Genomic DNA, 15,401 nt, shown 5'->3' with positions numbered 1-15,401 from the left:
TGGCTGCGCTCAGCTTCAACCAGCAACGCAAAGAGCAAGCTTTAGAGAGAAGTTTATCGGCTTTTATAAGCTTCTTGAACACAGATTTATACATTTGTATGTGTGTGTGTTAAAATGGTGCGGACTTGTGATTATCCAGGCTGTAGCAACAAAGATGTGACTGATTCTCCGCACAGTTTCCATCGTATCCCCGTGACTGACATTGCTCTCAGGCAACTTTGGATACTTGCAATGGGCTTCCATGTGGACACCAAAGTGGTGAAAATGAAGAAGCTTCGTGTTTGCGGTGCGCACTTCAGCGAGGATGACTATGTTTCTCCATGCCCGCTGTTGTTTGTGATGCAGGCAGCAGCTGGCCCGCCGACGTCCTCATCAATTGACAGGTTCTGTATCTCGGGCATAACTAAATCCCACTCGTGGCAGCAGTAACATTCCACCTCTGTCGGCATTAGTTCGCACTTCAAACAAGTGCACCAGGATTTGTCGGCCACCCTTGGTATCGCAGCAGCAGCAGCAGCGGCTCCAGCTTCGGTCTCAATCATTTCTCTGTCCACCCTCTCTCTTTCTGCACGATCCAATTCGATTTGGGCAAGTTCCTCCTCAGTATACTCAGGCTCATAAAGATACCCCCTTGGCTCTGAGCGGAAATCAATATATTCCTCGTCGCTCTCGTAGTCCGACATGTTCCCGAACAGTAAACAGTGAAATCGAAACCGTAGGCTAGCTGCCAGGTTGCGCAATCGCGCGCACTGATCCAAAATGAAAGTAGTGCCCCAGTGATAATGAGGCGTGACTTTTGCAGACACCGTTTTTTGTTATGCAAATAAATCACTCTTTTGCACTCGTACTGTTTTGGGAAGAAAAACGCTTTCGTTTCGTGACCCCAGCAAACATGCCGGACTACTTTCGGCTCGGACAATACTGGACAAGAACTCCGCTCAGCGTACATGGTCGGGGGTAAGTCAGTGAGAATGCACGACACTGGTCATGTTGATGCCATACAGATTCATGTCAAAAATCCCGAACTATCCCTTTAAGGCTGTGCCTTACTCACCCTTTTCTGCTTTGTGTTGCTGTGTCAGAGAAAGCTGATGAATCACAACTCTAAATGGATGACAGCTATGGATACGATGGAGCTACTGAGCTGTGCGGGAATGACTGCAATGTGAGCCCAACACAGTTCAACAATCAATAAAAAACAACAGCCCTGATTTATCAAAGCTCCCAGACTCAGAACGCTGCTCAGAGATCAGTTTCTTTCTTACTGTATATGACTGTATATGAGATCAACCTCTCTCAACCGTGTTTTGGGGTCGAATTCGATCACCAATCATCTTTCAATCTTAATTGGCCCTTCGCCGATACCAATCAAGGAAGACCAGTGCTGGAAGACACATTTCTCTTCCAGGCAAACGTGGTAGCTCATATATTCACTACCTGACCAAAAAAGAAAAGTAAATGATGTGGGGTTGATGCTGCAGTTGTTCTGCAGGTTCTAGGTTCTAGGTTCAGCAACAGTATGTGCTGAAAGAATAAGGTCAGCTGACTACCTGAATATACTGAATATAGACCAGGTTATTCCATCAATGGATTTTTTCTTCCCTGATGACACGAGCATATTCCAAGATGATAATGTCAGGATTCATGGGACTTCGCACATGGATTGTTCACCACAGAGTCCAGACCTTAACCTCATTGAGAATCTTTGGGATGTGCTGGAGAAGGAGAAGCTTTGTGCAGTGGTCAGACTCTACCATCATCAATGCTGCATCAATGCAACACTTGAAATAATGCAAACACTTTGAAATAAATCTTGTGACATTGCAGGAAGCTTATTAAAACAATGCCACAGCAAGATAGATTGGTCACTCCATTTCCGAAACTGTGCATGCCTTTAACATTCCTTGATTTACAGCCTCATATGTGTACTGGAAATAAGTCATAGAAGGTATTACCACTTATAGTGGACAGTGCAGAGGGTGGTTATGAGCGTGAACTTTAGTGTCTGGCTAGAATTGTGCTTGCAAACAATCAAGGGACTCTATTTTAATTTAAGCATTCCTGTGAACATATATAGACAAGACAAGACAATACAAGACAACTGTGTAAAACATACTTGTGCTGAGCACAGAGGGAATTCGGCCTCTACTTTTAACCCATCCATGCAGTGAACACACAAACAAACACACCTGTAAGTACAGTCAAAAGACACACACACAAAGGGAGACAGTGAGCACACAGGCCCAAGGCAATGGGCACTTGGGCAGCCATTACTGCAGTGCCCAGTTAGCAGTTAAGGTTAAGGGCTTACAGACAGCAAAAAATAATATTAAAAAATGACTTGCTGTTGCTGTAATCTCTATTGGTCCATTTCTATTGGTCCTGTCATCATATAATATCCACACTATGAAAAAAACAGTGATAATACAATAAAAAAATACAAATACACATTTCTACTTAGCAGAGCATCCAGTATCCTCTTCATTTGACTGCATAAAATCTGGTCACCCTAACTCATCACACTTATCAGTATCAGGCAGTTCAACACACACTCCATATTCTCTTTACTGTTGGCAGATCTAAGCAGATCTTAGCTCTGCCGCTGTTTTAGTTCCCTGCGGTGTGATTTCCTACACACACGCATACATACTTTCCAGGGCAGCGGGGTCTCCGCACTGTGTGTTTGTGTAACATCTTGGGTCTGCTCTGCAGGGCTGTGTGTGAGAGCACTGAAAGCTGAGTGAAGGAGCTAATGCCTCATCTGACACTACAGTCACACACACACACACACACACACACACACACACACACACACACACACACACAGCTTCTGGCTGCTCTGATAGCTCTGAGGCCTAGCGCTGGAGACAGCAGTCTACTGGATTCCTCTCTCCTGCTTTATACCTCTTTCTTAGTAACCATCTCTCTGTCTTTCTGACAGATCATCTCTTCAGCCCTCCTGCAGGTTGAGAACTCTAAGCCACTTTGTTGGGATTTCCAAATAAAGACACTCTTTGGCAAACACCACCACTGCCAGACAAGCAAATGCCATTTATTTTTAATCCGTCTCCCCAGAGCTGTTCTCGGCGTGAGGGACGGCAGGACTCAATAATGTTACACACTTGCAGTTGATTTGGGTTTTTTTTGTGTGTGTTTTTTTTTTCTCCCCGTCGCAGAGGCAGCAGGAAATAGTGAGCACTTTCATACACACATCAGTACCTTCCTGCACATCTAACCACAGCCAGAAATAGAGCTGCAGTGACCTAAAAATGGACAAACTGCTACTGAGGTTTACCGACACTGCAAAGAAAGAGAGTGTGTGAGAGAGAGAAAGAGAGAGAGAGAGAGAGAGAGAGAGAAAGAGGGGTGTAGAGTGATCTGAAACTGATCTAAAAAAAAAAGTCACTTCCTTTTCTAGTCAACACAGCGATTATGATCTGCTTAAACATGAGAAGGATCTGAAGGAGGTCCATCTATATAAGACCTTTCCGGTTTCATTTCAAGTAATCATGCTTTTCAGACAAAGTTCAAGCTAAGGTCTTTCTTTACTGTTCATCTACATGTTTCTATACTAGTCTTATACTGTTAAACTCTGCATGTAGGCCTTTTTTTGACTGCATTATTCTATAAATCACATCAGTTTCATAAACCCTAAAAATAGAACCATGTTAGCAGGTTACCATATTGTTTAGAATAGTTTCTGCATTAACAACAGGATTAATAACTCATAGGATGAATAATGAAGTGCTGATTTCAAAAGTAATGAATGCTGTACAGTACACTCGTTTTGATGAACTCAAGTTTTGAGTATTTCTCTTTCTTTTAAAACTATAATTCTTTTACTTTTTAACTGTTTAATAAAAACACTTTTTCTACTTTTTACAACCATTACCGCCAACTACTACTACTTGGTGTCACACTTTTCACAAATATATAGAAGAACACTCAAGAGCTTTCTTCTGTCAAGGCAACTAACTGAACAGAAACACCTGCAAACAAGAAATTGTTCTCATAGTAGAAGCTTTTTTCACCATGCAGATGACATAAAAAAACAACCACATAACCCCACACGCAGACAGGAGTGTATAGCTTTAGCAGCATAGCTGGCCAAACAAGAGTTCGCTTGAAGCGAACCTCAGACCAACAATGTCAGAAGGACCAGAGAAGTCTTCTAGACCACTTCCGGACTCAAACATAGCTTTTACACTTGAACAGACGCTGGTGTGAAAACGCCCTACTTCTGTATCTAAAAACAGTTTATTTCAGAAACTTAACACTACTTTCACTCAAGTATGGGCAGGGACAGATCACGGTCTCATGAGGCCTGAAAAATAGGATAGTATATATTTGTAATGTACAAACACAACAAACTCTCAATAAATGTGTTTTTAATTACTACTGTATAACAGTAAAATAGCCTAGTATTGTCTGTACACATATGTTTCAGGACATTTGGTGTTGCGAGGCTTTTTGAAAATATTTTTTTTTGCATAAAATAACTCTTGTGTAAAAGCTTGTTTTTACTATTTGCAGGAGATAGCAGGGTATAAGCACTTCATTGGCCTTTATTTCATTTATTTAATATATTATGTATATTTTGGGAGCAAAGCCATTTTTCATTTTTAAATATGACATTTTGTGTCACAGGTGCCAAATACAGAACAGACAAGTGTGTATACCAAACACTCAATTTATTAAATAAAGGGTCAGGCTTAGAAGAATAGCCAAGAACAGGCAGGGTCAATAACCAAATGGCAGCATAAACACACAACATACTAGAGTGAGCAAGCAAAGGGGTCATACTCATGAAATCCACAACAGGGCAAAAAGGGCAGGGAAAGATAAAAGTCAAAATACAAAATTTGGTTGGCAGCGAGAAAACAAACAAACAAACATAATAATAAAGGGCTAGGCAAAAAGGGTAAACGGAGAGGCAGAAAGGTAACAAAAGAGCAAAACAACAAATGAAAACACGAGGTAAAGATAGTATTAAAAAGATTCAATACCGAGCGAAGAGTAAATGAAAACAGGGCTATTTATACTAAAGAGTCCAGGTGTGAGCAATGATTAGAAACAAGGTGAGCCGGTACACCGATGCATCACGTGATCAGGCATGTCTGGAAGGTTGAGCGCAGGTGCATACTGGGAAATGGAGTCTTTCTCGCAGCCCAAACTAACCTTTTTTGGTGTTTTTGGGGCACAAAAACCTCTTTGAACATCTTACAACATTGAGCCGTATATTGACATCAGAGAAAACCCCTTTTATTACTTTACATTTATGACCTTATTAGTATTATGTATGGCAAAAAAAAGTCGTAATACAGTTTACAGTTACCCGAAAGAGCATGGACAGGCTTACAATTAGAATTATGGGGCCATAAAATTAGATTCTGTGATAATGATGTAATTTAGAGGGGCTCTCAGTAGACGTGTGTGTGTGTGTGTGCGTGTGTATGAGTGTGAAATGGGCTGCAGTCACACGAGCCATGGTCTGACCTGATTTTTTTACTCCATGTAGGACAAGGTTGTTCCACTAACTTGTCAATGTATGCAATTCAGATCTATGCAGCATATACATATACATGTCCCAAAGCTTGTAAACAGAAAAACTGTTAGTGTCTATGCTTATTGATATTAGAACAAAAAGATATTTAAACACATTAAAAAAGTGTGAAAATAGACTTAATTTAATACGAAATAAAATATGATCAGGTCCCTCACTACTTTCATTGATGCCATGCACATACAGTGCCTGTGTTAGTAAGTATTGGCTTATTGGCTCCTTCTACAGAAGCTGCACACAGAACAATGGGCTCTGATTAGAAACGCCTGAGAGAGGGAGGTTCTCTCCGTATTTCTCCATCTCTCTGAGTCTTTCCCTCTTTCACTCTCCTGTAAAGCTGCTGGAGTGAAGGGGAGACACATGTGTCAAGCAGCATGAGTCTCTCTCTCTCTCTCTCTCCCACTCTCTTTTTCTGCCCCCCTTCCCTCTCAAACTGCACTCAAACTGTCACTGACAGATGTGACATCTCTCTCTCTCTCTCTTTCTCTCCCTCTTTCTCTCCCTATCTCTCTCTCCATTAGTTTAGAAAACCGTCCACAGTCTTTCCATACGGAGGTGTCACACATCCAGAAACATTAGAGCACATCCAGTCTTCTGCTCACAACCTGCACTTCCTTTGCACACACCATCACATCCACACACAGTACAGATTATTAATTATACAATCCAAATAACAGAATGTTGTTAAATCAATAAAATGGAAACAGATACTTTTAAACTAAATGTGGACATCAGTAGATTTGTCATTAAAACCCTTCCAAAATAAAAATAGAATTAATATAATTAAATAAAGGAATAAAGAAAGAATTTAACTTGAAACTGGTTGGCTTAAACTTTTAAACCCTTTGTTAGGCCTGTTCTAATAATTACACGATTATTATCAACTTTTCCTACAATATAGGAACCTTAATATTGCTCATTATGTTTTTCCTAGCAAGGACAGCACATTAATTAAAATTAACTTTTGTTTATGTATTATCTGAATATGATACTTTAAAAAAATTACAATTCCAATGTCAAAAAAAGAGGTGTTATTGCATCATTATGCTATTATACTACAATTTTATGAATGGCCTAAAACCTTATAGTGACCAAAAATGTATTTATCGTCAATCAAATATAATTTCTGTGGCAAAATAATCAACTTGCACTTTCTCTGCTTTATTAGATATATAGACCATATGGAAATTTTTGAAATCAGTAGCAAAAATTGGCATGAATTTATGTTTCTGTGCTAAACTTTACATACAGTCACTGTCAGAATGAGAAATAAAACTTTGTATCTCTATTTTACTCTAGAAAAATGCCAGCTGTCCTTTACCATGTGAGGAAATATTAAGCATTTATTTACTTAATAAAAAACACTAATTACTAGATTACAGTACATTTAAAAAATACAAAGTATAAAAAGTAGCAGTTTTACATCACTATGTTCATTAAAACATCTCCAAAGCTCTACTCATTGAAGTCTAGTATTATATAGTTATTACTTATTATCCAACAATCACATCATTTCGATGTTAAATCAGTTAATGAAATAAATTGAATCAATATAAATTGATATAAAAACTATGGAAAACTTAAAATATCTAAAACTTATCTCAAAATGAAAAAGTGTCTTAAAATAATACAAATAAGCTATTTAAAAATATTTAAAAAATTATAATTTATATTAAAAAAAAACTTTTTGAAAAAGTAAGACTTATCTCAGAATGAAAATTATGAGAAATCACCTCAAAATAATGAGAAATCTCAAATCTCAAAATAATAAGAAATTATCCTAAAATGATGTGCAAGTATTTCAAGATTTTGAGATCTAATAGTGTCTAATAATAATAAAGTTTTTATTGAGTTTCTCAAATAATGTAAAGTTTTCGTGAAATAATAAAGTGTCTCATGAAGATGAGATATCTCAAAATAACAAGAAAATATCTTAAAATAATGACTTATAATCTCAAAATGATAAGAAATATAAAAAAAAAAAATGACTTACCATCTCAAAATAATGACTTAGCCTTAACAAATGAGTTGATGGATAGATCTTCCATTAACTGATCACCAGCACTAAGTGCTGCTCACTGTTCAGATAACGCAGGTCTCGTGTACTGTGTTAGAGAGAGAGAGGCTGTAGCAGCGGGCCATTTACTCCCACCATAACATCTGCAGTAGTACATGGTTATCACTATTATTCAAATCTGATGCAGTGTGATTATCACTGGGGTATATCTGTACTGCGGAACATCATAAAAACGGTAAGTGTCCCATGCCTATTCAGAGCCCCCTGATCTCAGAGCAGTAAGAGCCGGACTGTTGAATCACATTATGCCACCTACAGTAGCAGCATTAAACTGTTAAACATGGAATGAATGCAGCTCTCTTTATATGAGTCACTTTGGGGGAAACTGGAGTGCTGCTCAGATCTGAAACCTAACAAGGAAAGACAAAGACAGTATATAAAGAAAAACAAAACATAGAAAGAAGCATAAAAAGAAAAAGGAAGAAAGTATGAACGCGGACAGCAGCGTGGATGTTGTGTTAGGTTGTGCCCAGTCATCACAGCAGTCATGGCAGCTGCAGGCTGCGCTGTTCTGGTGCTGCGCTTTTTTTCGTGGGCCTGCACTAAAGCTGCACCTCGGGGACTTCCTGTTTTGCGGGTGGGTGAGCGTCACGATCGAGACAAAAAGAAAAAGCCACAGGAGATATTTTTGGTGCCACACAATGTACTGAGAAATAAAGCAGGCGATAAAAAGAGGAAACTAGAGCACGCACGGCTTCCTGTTTGTGTTTTCTTCTTTCAAACTGGGCTGAAAAGAGAAACAGAAATAGTAGAGGCAGACGTTGCACGCCTGACAGTGCGAAGTGAGAGAGCGGACAGGCAGAGAAGAGTCAGGTCAGCCTGGGCGTGAAGTCCATGCCCCTACAGTGAACATCGATGGGCTCAGAAGGCCTCCCGGTTGGGCTCTTTGAACTGTTGCTGGTTCAGGATGGTCTCCTGCTGCTGCGCAGGCTGGCTCTGCAGCCGTCTGCGGCTCACTGAGCTCCGGTATCTTTCTGTCCTGTACACAAATCTCACTCTCTATCATTCCCTCTCTGAGGCTGGATATAGCTGGAGACAGACCTTTCCTCCAAAACACAATCAAAAAACAGGCAAGGGTCGAATAACTGGCAAACAGGGACAAAGACAAGGTGAAACACTAAGCAAAAGCTCAGAATACTGAATAAACACTAGATAGATAGGAATAGAATTGCTCAGAGCTTAGAGTTCAGATGAGTGAAATAATAGACTTCCTAAAATAAGGACAATAAGGAGAATGTCCTAAAATAAGGACATTTTTATAGCTTTTTTCCCAAATATAAAAACGTTCTGTCTCAATGCAAAGAAAAACTATTTACTATTTAGTAGTGAGGTGTATCTGATATGCTAAATATTCTGAATCGTGCTAATGCTCTATAAAAGCTGCTACCTCATCTTTCTGTCTAGACACTTTTTTCCCTCATTTCCGTGTCTTTCAAGTCTACAGCTTGGAGTTCCTTTATAGAGCATGTGAACTGCATTCAGGTGAGCAGGGAGGGGCTGGTGATCAGAACTCCAGTGATGCTGAGCCCTAATGGGCAGGACTGGGTGGAGTCAAAGGGGTTTGTGTAATGCATCAGCAGAGATTTTTTCAATTCTGATTTACCAAACCAAACATATAGAAATTAGTAATTAGCAAAAATGCAATGTTTGTATATTAAGAACATTTTTATCGCTTTTTTCCCAAATATAAAAACGCTCTGTCTCAATGCAAATAAAAACTATGCACTTTACGCAAAAAGAAAGTCTTTCTGTCCTGACCTTGTTTTGACTGTACCAGTTTGTTGGAAAATTTGTCTCTATTGTAAACTAGTTAAATGTAAGCACAATAAGCCCCAAATCCCCATCTCATCCCAGAACTACTGGATAGAGCACCACCACAAAATCACAAGTTCTCTGCCAGAAAATTCGGTCCCGTTCTGATCCCACAATCTTGCTGGTCTGGAAGCAGCGAACCTGTGACGCAAGCAGCTAAAGGGCGGAGCTTTCAAACGTCACCGTTGCAGAGTTGTTTACAAACCTTACCAATAAATCAACAATGGTCCACCAAAGAAACTAACGCGTTGCTTGCAATATGGTCTTCATCCCCTGACTTCTGTTTGTGGAACACACCCACATTTCAAAAATCTAAATTTAAGGTGATAAATTCCTCCTGAAATGTTCTCAGGCTGTTCTGAACAATGACAAAGCCATTCTGGTAGATTCTGTGTTGTTGTGTGAGTATGTGACTGTCTGTGTGTGTGTGTGTGTGTGTGTGTGTGTGTGTGTGTGTGTGTGAGAGTGTCAGTATAGTGAACCGTGCCGTGTTTAGACATGTGCTATCTATCTTCATTAGCAAAGAGATGAGACTGAGACTGACCTACACAATCTTCCATTCATCTTAGCACAGGCTCTTGATTCTCTTATCTTTCTCTCTCTCTCTCTCTTTTTCACACACACACACACACATACAGACTCACACATAAACATTTGCTAATGACAGTCCATTTAGTTTCTCAGTGATGTGATTCCTGGTGGTGAGTAGTGAGGTGTATCTGACATGCTAAATATTCTGAATCGTGCTAATGCTCCATTAAACCTGCTACCTCATCTTTCTGTCTAGACTCTCACTTTTTTCCTTCACTCCAGTGTCTTTCTCAGTGTCTCACTCTGCACTGCGAAGCCCTGGACACACACACACACACACACAACAGTTCCATGATCCAACAATTAAATCTACAACGTGACTGACCAGTGAGTTCTCACAATTAATACAATATCTCCCCTAATCCACCCATACAAACACCAGCATTAAAGGAGCTTATTTATTCCTGCCTAATGATGATAATCCAGACTCTCAATAGACATCTTACGTTCACACTTGCCTTAATTTACACTCAATTTACAACTAGCACTTAATTGGTGTGAAAGAGCAAGAGCAGAAACGCAGTGTTATGAATTAGATAATGATTAATTTTCAGTATCTATACCCTTTCAAACATTTGTTTTTTTTAAGTGAGTTCCAATCTTTAGTCTTGGTAACCTTAGGCTATAAACACACTAACCGGTGTTCAACTGTATAATCACAAGATAACACCTTGCAACTTATAGCTGTAGAAGATACCAAGCATTACCTTGAGGTAACACTTCACATTGAATGTCAAGTGAAGAAACTCAATAAGCCCTATCCGGATGGAATTCGTTTCTCAGGGGGTCCTGGGATAATTTTCTCTTTTATGGGGGGTCCTCTGTGATTTTATTCCTGTCAGGAACGACAATGTACGTGTTTTGCGCAGCATCCTCCGAGAAAATTACAGGCTGAATTACCTATTTTTTTTGCTCCATGGTCGTCCAGTAATTTTAATCCCATCCGGATTCACATCTCTGAGTTTCGTCTCCTCGCGTTTAATAAAATAGCTATTGTTCCACTGCTATGCACCGTAATTACACTTTAGGCACGCATTTCCCCGGAGATCCATGTAAATACAACAGCGAGTGGAAATGGAGGAGCTACTGAACACAATGTCATGTGACCGAGAAAGCAAAAAAAACCTCACTGGTCCTCCTGTTTTTTTAATTGCAGTCCGGATGCAAGAGTTTTATCACTGAGTAGAAGTGTAAAATATTTTTCACAGATGTCTCCCTGAGAAACTAATCCCGTCCAGATATAGCTACAGTTGAGTGAAAACCTGTAGTATTATTACTCTACCACCACGAGAGTCGTCATACTTCATTCAGCTCTGTATGTATCAATCCAGAAATGCATGTGCAAAGTGTGCTCTTTAGTGTTGGCGTAAAGTGTAAATTACACTTCCTGACTGTAGGGGAAGCTCAAGAGCAACATTCAAATGCCAATTCTAGCATAATGCTGCTGTATATTATAGCCTGATTCTCGTTTTTATAATGGGACAGTAAATGTAACTGTTAGTTTTTGATTTTTGTGTTAGAATTCCTGTTAGTGCAGATTCTTCCCAGCTGCCAGCTAGCTTCCTGTATGTATGTATGTAAGTATGTATGTACAAAGCTGGGTTCCACTCAAGTGTGGCTTTCATAACAATTTAAGTACACACACAAGAAATCTGAGAAGAGGAAAAGGCAAATGAATCAGTGAGTCTTTCCAACAACTACTGTTAAACGCAAATTCCTGAAAATGACATCACACGTACTGTACAGTGTGGGACACGAGTTTCATTCCCTGCTCACTATGTATTAAATGGAGGGGCCTGAAATTTTATTAGCTCTTGGAAAGGCAGTTTTTACAGCTCTGTGTCAGCTGTGCATGACAGAGCAGTGCAGGCAGTGGCCTTTTTAATAAGGGCTAAAGTCCCTCTTCACCATCACCCAGTGAACCCCTATGAACACAGTTCTGAGAGGATGCTGTGTTGAGGCTCTGAGTGGTCCAATGGACCATTAGCAGTTTACAACTGAAAAAGCACAATTGGCTTTGCTCTTTTAGGAATACTGGTATCTGCACATCAGTGCACCATAGCTGAGTAGCGGACACTTTCCTCTGAGTGTGTTGGTTTCCTTGTGTTATTGCATTGGCGACCAAAAATGTATGTGTATTAGTATGAGGAGATATCTGTCAGTCTGTCAGCTACCCTTTAAGTTTCAGAAGCATTACACGCACTAAAAAGCAGGTTAGGTAATTGGTTATATACAACTAGGGAGAAAAAAGTGGATTATTTTTTTTAATGACTGCTTAATTTCTGAACTGTCTATCCCATTATTTGCTGCCATTTAGCATGCTCTAGCTACAGACTCCTTATTCTTACCAGAGGCTGCTTATTGTAGGAGGCAGAGTTACTCAATCGGGGGCTAATAGGAGTGAACCTGAAGTATGAAGTCAATAGTGATGGGGGTAAATGGAAATGTAGCAGCATCACAGAGGCCAGGCTGAGGCTGAACTCTTTTCAGTGTGTTTTTTTGTCGCCACAGTGTCTATACAGCTCAGTACATTTCAATATGACTCATAAAACAGCAGAAAAGGGCATTAGCAGCCTTTGACTCTGCAGTCTTTCAGTGAGAGAGACTCTAATGGGGCTGACCTGCTCGCTCTGTGCATGACGAGTCTCTGAGTGAAAGCTACAGTATAAAAGCTGATACAGAAGAACAGACAAGTTTTGATGGCTGAATACACTATATGTCCAAATGTATGAGGACACCCCATATGATGAGTGCATTCAGCTACTTTATTTTTCTCCTGTTGCTAAAGCAGGTGTTATAATGCACACACACAGCTTGTCTAGTCCAAGTAACATACTTATACTGATATTAAAGTATCTTTTGATACTGATATACAATCCTTAAGTGATATTTAATGCCAGTACTGATGACAAAATTAAAATTAAAATGTAATAAATATCTTTTGACACCAATGCTGATAAAATATTAAGTATCATTTGAGATCAATAATGATATAAAAGTATTGTCTGATGCTAATGTATCATATGAAAGCAATACTGATATTAAAGTCTTATACAACCTTTAATATCATTACTGATTTTGTTTTTTACCGCATTGTTTGATACCGATACTGATATTAAAGTCTTACGTATCATTTATTATCAATACTGATATTGTTTTAAGTATCGTTTGATACCGATACTGATATTAAAGTCTTATGTATCGTTAATGTCAATACTGATATTGTTTTAAGTATTGTTTAATAGCAATACTGATATTAAAGTCTTTTGTATCATTTATTATCAATACTGATATTGTTTTAAGTATTGTTTAAGAGCGATACTGATATTAAAGTCTTATGTATCGTTTATTATCAATACTGATCTTGTTTTAAGTATTGTTTAATAGCAATACTGATATTAAAGTCTTAAGTATTGTTTGATACTGATATTTAAGTTTTAAGTATCTTTGATAGCAAAACTAATATTAAGGTATTAAAAATCATTTGATGCAGATAATGATATTAAGGTTTTAAGTATCGTTTGATATCGATGCTGATATTTAAGTCTTTATAGCAATACTAATATTAAGGTATTAAGTATCATTTGACGTCTATACTGATATTTCAAGCTTAAGTATTGTTTGACAACAATACTAATATTAAGGTATTAAGTATTGTTTGATACATATACTGATATTTCAGTCTTAAGTATTGTTTGACAGCAATACTAATATTAAGGTATTAAGTATTGTATGACACAGATAATGATGTTAAGGTCTTAAGTATCATTTGATATCAATACTGATATTAAAATCTTAAGTATTATTTGATATTGGTACTGATTAGTGAAGTCTTAAGGTATTAAGTATTGTTTAATTGCCTTACTGATATTAAAGTCTAGTACTATTAGCCACTGATACTGGAGTTTAAATCCTAAGTAACCTACCTATTTGAACCTTTTGAAACCTATACTGTTGATAATATTAAAGTCTAAAGTATAATTTGTCACTGATGCTGATATTAAAGTTTTAAGTATCACTTGAAACTGTTACATATATTATAAAATCATAAATATAATTTAATACTGATAATGATATTGAAATATTGTTTATTACAAGTTCTTGAATATCATGATTAGGCACTATAAGTATGGTACAGACAGAATGGTATTGTAAGCTATACCTATAAACAACTATATTTTGTTTAAATGTATAAATTATGTATATATATATAAATATCATGGCTTTTCAGACCAGTAATAATAATCATCCCATTCCAAGAACAGCACTGTTCCCTATCTCTCATCCAGTGATTAAGAACTAGTCTGACAGTGAGTGCAGTTCTGTAAACGCTTCTCTCTGTCCCCCACAGCTTCACTCCAGACACCCTGAGGCTTAGTGTCCGATGACCAGACTGTCCACTCACACCAGGGTGACGGCCTGACACACGTCCACAAACTCATCCCTCTCTCCTCCTCTCCTCCACTGCGCCACACTCCATTGCCTTAATGGACTGCCACTGCAATGATGGACGACACTCCTCTAATTAGGTTTTCAAGTTCAGCCCAGGAGAGAGACAGAGAGAGAGGGATAAGTGAAAAGAGGGAGGAGAGAAAGAAAGACAAAGTGAAGGAGAGAAAAAGTAGGTGAGGGATAAGATAAAGGGTGAAGGAGAAGAAAGAGAAAGGATGAGGGAGAAAATGAGGGCAGAGGAGAAGAGCGTAAAGTGTAGAGAAAGAAAAAATAAAATAAAATTGATTAATCAAAATCAAGATAGAAATAAGTTATTTAGTCACTTACATGCAATGATATAAAAAATTACTAATTCCAGTACAGTTTTGAGTTGTGATTCAGAGAAGTATAAGATAAAATAGACATTTTTTGCACTTAAATGTATTATTTTGCCTAATAAAAAAAAACAATTAATTAACGATAGCGTTAAAATCATAACTGCCATTAAAATATTTTTCTTAAAAAAATACATAATGACAATGTTTGACTACCCCAGCTGTATATGTTACTATATATAACTCCCTATATATCCCCATTCACCACTAATACTGCTACTGCTACTCTGTTTATGGTCATTATGTGCAATGTTACCATTCATCTACTATTTTATTGCTATTTATATACTGATCCTTACATGCAATATCACTGGTCATTGATTATCACAACACATTTCCTTCTATTCTTTTACTATTTTAAGACTTAAATGCTCTAGTTTTTATGAACATATATATATATATATATATATATTGTGGCGTGAGGAGGCAGGGGAGTTGTGGGTCCGCCCCACGCCAGAGCGCAAAGCCATGCCTGTCTCAGCTGGCCCGCATGAGGGCTGATTGAGCCGCCAGTTGAGACAGGTGTAACGAT

General features: G+C 38.3%; 1 protein-coding gene across 3 annotated transcripts in view; it reads right to left on the bottom strand.

The window, feature by feature from the left end:
* Nucleotides 1-15,401, bottom strand: part of si:dkey-172j4.3 (diacylglycerol kinase delta) — a 140,949-nt gene that overhangs the window by 104,663 nt on the left and 20,885 nt on the right. The window lies entirely within an intron of this gene.

The sequence above is a fragment of the Astyanax mexicanus genome, chromosome 8 (genome assembly GCF_023375975.1).
Source record: "Astyanax mexicanus isolate ESR-SI-001 chromosome 8, AstMex3_surface, whole genome shotgun sequence".
Taxonomy (NCBI): Eukaryota; Metazoa; Chordata; class Actinopteri; order Characiformes; family Acestrorhamphidae; genus Astyanax; species Astyanax mexicanus.
The sequence above is the reverse complement of the archived record's forward strand: the minus strand, read 5'-3'. Positions and strand labels throughout refer to the sequence as shown.